This window comes from Choristoneura fumiferana, chromosome 26 (assembly GCF_025370935.1).
Source record: "Choristoneura fumiferana chromosome 26, NRCan_CFum_1, whole genome shotgun sequence".
Classification (NCBI taxonomy): domain Eukaryota; kingdom Metazoa; phylum Arthropoda; class Insecta; order Lepidoptera; family Tortricidae; genus Choristoneura; species Choristoneura fumiferana.
This window is the reverse complement of record NC_133497.1, coordinates 730113-737805: the sequence shown is the minus strand read 5'-3', so window position 1 is coordinate 737805 and position 7693 is coordinate 730113.

Here is a 7693-nt window from a genome sequence, read left to right as displayed (position 1 = left end):
TCCATTACTTATACTGTGACGCAATCGGGGAATCCTCTTCTATAATTGAATGGTACAATAATGTATTGTTATCTGGTACTATAGTTGTTTAAAACCTAAACAAGAGGGCTGCAACATTTTCTTACGCCCAGGGCGGCTGATACCTACGCTACGCTACTGGCTGGCACGAGTGGATCGAATGAGTTTTATTATTTAATCGTATGGCATTATATTAGTATATTCACTCTGTATGCCTCTTGCCTATAAAGGCGTTACTCATTTTGCACCGCCCAGGGGACACGTGCAGGGTTGCGGTGGGTTAATCCTGCGGACGCGAGTAACAATTGTCCCCCAACGCGAGTAACAATTGTCCCCAAGCGAGTAACAATTGTTCCCACGCGATTAACAAATGTCCCCAAGCGAGTAACAATTGTCCCCAACGCGAGTAACATTTGTCCCCCAAGCGAGTAACAATTGTCCCCCAAGCGAGTAACAATTGTTCCCACGCGAGTAACAAATGCCCCCAAGCGAGTAACAATTGTCCCCCAACGCGAAGTAACATTTATTTGTCTCCCAAGCGAGTAACAATTGTCCCCCAAGCGAGTAACAAATGTCCCCAAGCGAGTAACAATTGTCCCCCACGCGAGTAACATTTGTCCCCCAGCGAGTAACAATTGTCCCCAAGCGAGTAACAATTGTTCCCCACGCGAGTAACAATTGTCCCCCAAGCGAGTAACAAATGTCCCCCAAGCGAGTAACAATTGTCCCCACGCGAGTAACATTTGTCCCCAAGCGAGTAACAATTGTCCCCAAGCGAGTAACAATTGTTCCCCACGCGAGTAACAATTGTCCCCACGCGAGTAACATTTGTCCCCCAAGCGAGTAACAATTGTCCCCAAGCGAGTAACAATTGTCCCCCACGCGAGTAACAATTGTCCCCACGCGAGTAACAATTGTCCCCACGCGAGTAACAATTGTCCCCCAAGCGAGTAACAATTGTCCCCCAAGCGAGTAACAATTGTTCCCCACGCGAGTAACAATTGTCCCCCACGCGAGTAATAATTGTCCCCAAGCGAGTAACAATTGTCCCCCAAGCGAGTAACAATTGTCCCCCACGCGAGTAACAATTGTTCCCCACGCGAGTAACAATTGTCCCCACGCGAGTAACATTTGTCCCCAAGCGAGTAACAATTGTCCCCCAAGCGAGTAACAATTGTTCCCCACGCGAGTAACAATTGTCCCCCACGCGAGTAATAATTGTCCCCCGATTGAATGAGTGGATGAAAGTATCTGTGTGTGTGACACTTGGGTGACACTCTTTCCCGGCCCTGATAATACCGACATGAAAATACCGAGCCTGTTTTTCGTTTCTATGGGCGTGTATACGAAAAACAGGGTCGGTATTTCCATGTCGGTATTATCCGGGCCGGGAAAGAGTGTCACCCAATACTCTTCACACAAATGTGAAAATGATTGTCATTTTTCTATCTCGTATCTACTACTTACTACTACTTCGCTGGCTCAGCGACCCAAAGTGGATCTTGGCCTCCGACACAAGACTCCGCCAATGAGGGCTATCGTTTTTTGTCTCACTAGATGGCGCACTGTTGCGTGAGGTTTTTAAGTATGGCTTTCAAAGTCTGTTATTACGGGCGTGAAAACAATGTTTAGATTAAAATCATATTTAATACACCTTAAAACCGTACCATAAAAATATCCCCGTTTTGTTCGGAAAAAAGGGAGGACAAAGGTTTCCGAAAGGCAAAACTGTCTCAAAACACAGACATTCATTGCCCCGGAACGCATAATTGCCATAATTAATTTCAGATATTGCAAAATATTCACAAAATTATTCTAATTATAAATAAACCCGCGTAGCTCACCCAAAAACTATGAGATGACATTTCGGAGACCTCACTCTACACTAGCGCCTCTAGTGGCGAATTCATACGCGATAGCCCTCATTGTTCCTATCCTGTACAACAAGGCGCCAGTCTGCCACCTGCATGGTGCACAGGTCTTTTCGGACTTCATCCAACCAGCGATACCTGGGCCTTCCGATTGGCCGTCTTCCAATCGGTTGTCCTAGGTATGCTCTCTTGATCCTCTCCCATTCTCTCCACGTGGCCGAGCCAACGAAGCCGCGCAGATTTGCTTTTGCCTATAATGTTAGGCTCGCCCACCAGGTCTTCCACATCCACATTTCTCCTGACACGCCAGGCTCCATCCACTCTTCTTGTAGGTCCCAGAATCTTCCTGTAGATCTTCCTCTCCGCCACTAATCCCAACCTTAATCCCCCCTAATCTAATTCCCTCCCTAATCTCATTAATCTTATTCTCTCCCTTCGCACCCATACATTAAGATTGGCCTTATCACTGTCTTGTAAACTATCTCGTAGGTATCTAAGTGATATTTATTTCGTTCAATCCATTCTCTGCTCAATGCTATTTTGAATCAACCAGTAAATCTGTAAAAAGTAGGTAAAAGATGTTTTTTTAATGTTTATTTTTTTTCGAACTTGGCGTGAAACGTCCTCGTTTAGCACAGCTTCCGTGTAATCCATTTGCTTATCACTAGATCTAGATCCCCATCAGCTGGTACATACCGCTAGATAACAAAAGTGATAAGGTAAAATCAATATTTTTACTGCTCACACTATGATAGAGTACTTCATCATCATCATCATCATACGTCCCACTGCTGGGCACAGGCCTCCTCTCAGAATGAGAGGGCTTGGGCCGTAGTTCCCACGCGGGCCCAGTGCGGATTGGGAACTTCACAGACACGATTGAATTGCTTCACAGGTTTGTGCTGGTTTCCTCACGATGTTTTCGTTCCCGTATTAGCTCGTGGTAAATTTCAAAAGGCGAGGTGCGAGCCGGGGTTTGAACCCACGATCCTCTGCTTGAGAGGCGATAGATCAAACCTAGGGCCTAGTGGCCACCACGGCTATGATCGAGTACTTACGAGGTACTAATATAGCAATATTATATTTCTAAATATCTTTAAATGCGAAATAAGATAACTTCCTAAGTAAAAAAAATATTATTCTAGTAGCTTTTCCTTTTTGCGTCCGCGTAGAATTCACTTATCGCTATCCCGCGGGAATAATGAAATTTTCCGGGATAAAAACTATCCCATGTCCTTCCCCAGGAGTCAAACCATCTGTGTACCGAATTTCATCTAAATCGGTTCAGCGGTTAAACGTAAAGAGGTAAATGACAGCGGGATTATGACATTCACTCATTCGTTTCATTAATTCTCCTTTTAGGCGATCAGTTCTTTATGTATCAATCATTCACCTCAACTCTTGTGGCACTAACTATAACAGCTAGTTTTGAATATTTCCCGCAATGCCCGACACGCTCTTGACGGGTTTCCTTACAAGGCAAACTGAGCTTAAGAAATGAAACGTAGGAGGCTAAAAAATCCAGTATCACCCGGTTTTAAATTAGATGGTTCTCTTCAATGAAATATACAAACACGGTGACAAGGTAGGTGCATGCAAATTGGTATACAATACAATTGTAGTTGTTTGGTACATGCATGCGGTAAGTTCGTGGGAGTGATACTCTAAATCAGATAAATTCATATATATTTTTAACTAGACTTTATCCTCGACCTCCGTACGCGTAACTAGGGTTGCCAACTATTTTTTAAAGAAATAAAGTATATTCAAGTCTGAGAACGGAAATAAACAGTATTTTAGAAATAAGTTGCAGGTGGTAGGACCTTGTGCAAGGTCCGCCCGGACTGCTACCACCATCTTGCTCGCTAATCCTGCCGTGAAGCAGCAGTGCTTGCACTGATGTGTTTCGGCGTGGAGAGTAGGACAGCCGGTGAAATTACTGGCACTTGAGGTATCCCATCTTAGGCCTCTAGGTTGGCAACGCATCTGCAATACCCCTGGTGTTGCAGATGTTTATAGGCGGTGCTTGCTCGTTGGCCATCCATCCAGGCGAATAAAAAAAAAAGTTTTTCGTAAAAAAAACATTTTTTGCTGACTGTTCTTTTACGTTGGCTGTACTTGCATTGTCACCTAAACTACATTTGCATAGTAAATTTCGAGTCGATGCCATTAACCGTTGAAGAGTTCCGTTCTGCGGAGACGATCCTGGCCAGACCACCAGGGTGTCGCACCAGATTATTGTATTGTCACGCAATTTACACAAGTATACCAAATTTCAAGTCAATCCAACTACTGGAAGTTGGTCGAATTTACAAAAAATACAAAAAAAATACAAAATACAAAATAATTTATTTGACCAAAAGAGATAACAGTATATACAACTTAGTAATCCGTCAGAGGCCAAACTAGGCTAAGCCTGTATCTTGGTCCTCTGCGACTCTCTCTCTGGATTTAACTTGCAAGATTTGATTACAGACAGACAAACAAAGGAACAGGTGAAACTAAATTAAAGCTTGTAAAATGGGTGTAGTTAATGTACGACTTGTTAATGCACGGCCATATAAACATCCAAGACCCGAGAACAAACATTCGTATTATTTACACAAATATCAGCCTCGGTCGGGAATCGAACTCGGGGCCTCAAGCTAAGTAGTCAGGTTCTCTAACCACTTAATTTGGCCATCATCATTCCAGCCTATATACGTCCCACTGCTGGGCACAGGCCTCCTCTCAGAACAAGAGGGCTTGGGCCATAGTTCCCACGCGGGCCAGTGCGGATTGGGAACTTCACACGCACCATTGAATTGCTTCGCAGGTTTGTGCAGGTTTCCTCACGATGTTTTCCTTCACCGCAAAGCTCGTGGTAAATTTCAAATGTAATTCCGCACATGAATTTCGAAAAACTCAGAGGTGCGAGCCGGGGTTTGAACCCACGACCCTCTGTTTGAGAGGCAATAGGTCAAACCACTAGGCCACCACGGCTTATTTGGCCATCCGATCGTCAAAATGACGTGACAGCCATGACATCAGTCATGGAAAAGATTTGTTGTGTGCGTGCTTCGCATACGAGTGACAAGTTTTGTTTTGGTATAGGTAAATGCCTCGTCATTACAACACGTAAATATATATCAACACTTTTCAAAACACTCGTGTTACGTGCATATACAGGGTGTCCCAGAAACCAACGACAAACCGTTGAGAGCTGATAGAGCAGCTCAAAAGCTATCGATTTGTCATTTCCTGTCCTTATGTCCATGTTACGAAAAATTCACAAGTTTATGCGTTATTTCACAAAACAAACACAAAATGATCAGTCACAGACACAAATCACAAATTCACAAATCACAAATCACATAATGTGTGTTTTCAGTCACAAATTGATTTATAAATGTAACACCATCTTAGTACGGTCAGCGTCAGAAGTAGCTTTGTTACAAATACGTAACGCCATGCAAGTGATAAATATGTACTATTGCGGCATAGTGACCGGCTGCTTTAGATGCTGACTGTACATGCAGACTATAACTATAGAGGAGCGGTGCCTCCTGACACAGGCTTTATCAAGCTTAAAAGGAGGCTCCAGCCATTAATAAATGCCATGAAAAAGAAATTGTTATTGAAAAATAAAAATTGTTTAAATTGTTTGTTTGTTTTGTTTATTTAAAAAGGTTTTCAGTAGTGTCTTACATAATTAGAATCATTGTGAGCTAATGAAGTTTTTAAACCCATTAGATATTATTTTTTTGGCGTCAACTTTTTTAGCAATCACATAAATTGGTTTCTCCATACTAGGTGAAAAGTAAAACACGGCGAACACAATAAACTTGAGGATTTTTCGTAACACATAAGGAAAAATGTCAACAAATCCGATTAAAATGATAGATATCTCCGAAACAACTAAAAATCGCTGAACATACATGGGGATTAAATCGATAGCTTTTGAGCTGCTCTATCAGCTCTCAGCGGTTTGTCGTTGGTTTCTGGGGCACCCTGTATGTTCTAACGTTATGACTGATGCTCTAATAAAGCCTTACATATACCTAGTACCGATTTAGCACATTTGTGAAGTCATGCGATGATGAAATGATGGGAAACTTACTTAGTCACTCTAAATGCGGTCAGTAAATAGGTTACTTGCTTTATGTAAGTACAGTCAAGGGCAAAGATATCGACACGGCCAAAGTTGCAAAAATATGGACCCTAATAATAAGTGCATGAAGTCGCGTATACATATTTTTGTAACTTTGGCCGTGTCGATATCTTTGCCCTTGACTGTACTAGCTTTTCGGCTTCGTCCGCGTGGTATTCGGTTATCGCGCGCTGTTCCCTCGAGAACTGTGCATTTTTCCGGGATAAAAAGTAGCCTATGCCACTCTCTGGCCATAAAATATCTCTATACCAAAAATGACGTTGATCCGTCGCTTCGTTTCGACGTGAAAGACGGACAAACATACAAACACACACACTTTCGCTTTTATAATATTAGTATGGATGTACCAAAGTCAAAGTTAACATTTTTAGGGTTCCGCAGCCTAAATGGCAAAAACGGAACCCTTATAGTTTCGCCATGCCTGTCTGTCTGTCTGTCCGTCCGTTCGTCCGCGGCTTTGTTCAGGGACTATCAATGCTAGAAAGCTGTTTTTGTGCACGAATATATATGTAAACTACGCCGACAAAATGGTGCAATAAAAATTCAAAAATACATTTTTTTAGGGTACCTCCCATAGACGTAAAGTGGGGGTGATTTTTTTTTCATCCAACCCTATAGTGTGGGGTATCGTTGGATAGGTCTTTTAAAACCATTAGGGGTTTGCTAAGCCAATTTTTCGACTCAGTGATGTGTTTGCGAAATATTCAACTTTAAATGACAATTTTTTGTATGCGAAATCTGTCATTTGATAGCGACCGCAAGCGCCGGAAACGTTAGTACTTGTACTCTTACTTATTCTGTGACGTTAGGCAATACGGCCTCTGCTTTGAGTATTTGTCTAGTTGAATATTCAAAGGGCCTCTGGTAATCAGGATGAAAATCGTAATCGCGTTTCAATTAAATTTATTTACAATTGTTAATTTTCCCGAAAAGACGATAACTACATATTTTTAACTATACTTAACATCTCTTCTAAATTTATATCTAGCCAGGTTTATCTTTTGTTAATTGAGGAAACTATAGGCATAATATTGGCGGTTGCTGTCAGATTTCGATTTCTCGCCAGGAAAGCCCTCGCGAGTCGCGACGAGCGCTTGGCGGCGTACCAACGCCCCGACCTTGGCGCGACCGCTGCCAATGCCATTGACTTCTCGCGGGTGGAGCTCACCTCACGGCATGAGCAAAAGATTACTTCTGACGTAACGCCAGCGTAATCACACGGCTGCTTTCCTGTGAATTTCACGTGCCTTATAAATATAGTAAATAACACCTGAACACGTAACCGAGCTATAAAAAGAGCAAACGATGTCTGAACCGAACGCTTAAATGAATATGATGAAATTAATAATTTCTAAAACGAAGCCGTGGTGGCCTAGTGGTTTGACCTATCGCCTCTCAAACAGAGGGTCGTGGGTTCAAACCCCGGCTCGCACCTCTGAGTTTTTCGAAATTCATGTGCGGATTTACATTTGAAATTTACCACGAGCTTTGCGGTGAAGGAAAACATCGTGAGGAAACCTGCACAAACCTGCGAAGAAATTCAATGGTGCGTGTGAAGTTCCCAATCCGCACTGGGCCCGCGTGGGAACTATGGCCCAAGCCCTCTTGTTCTGAGAGGAGGCCTGTGTCCAGCAGTGGGACGTATATAGGCTGG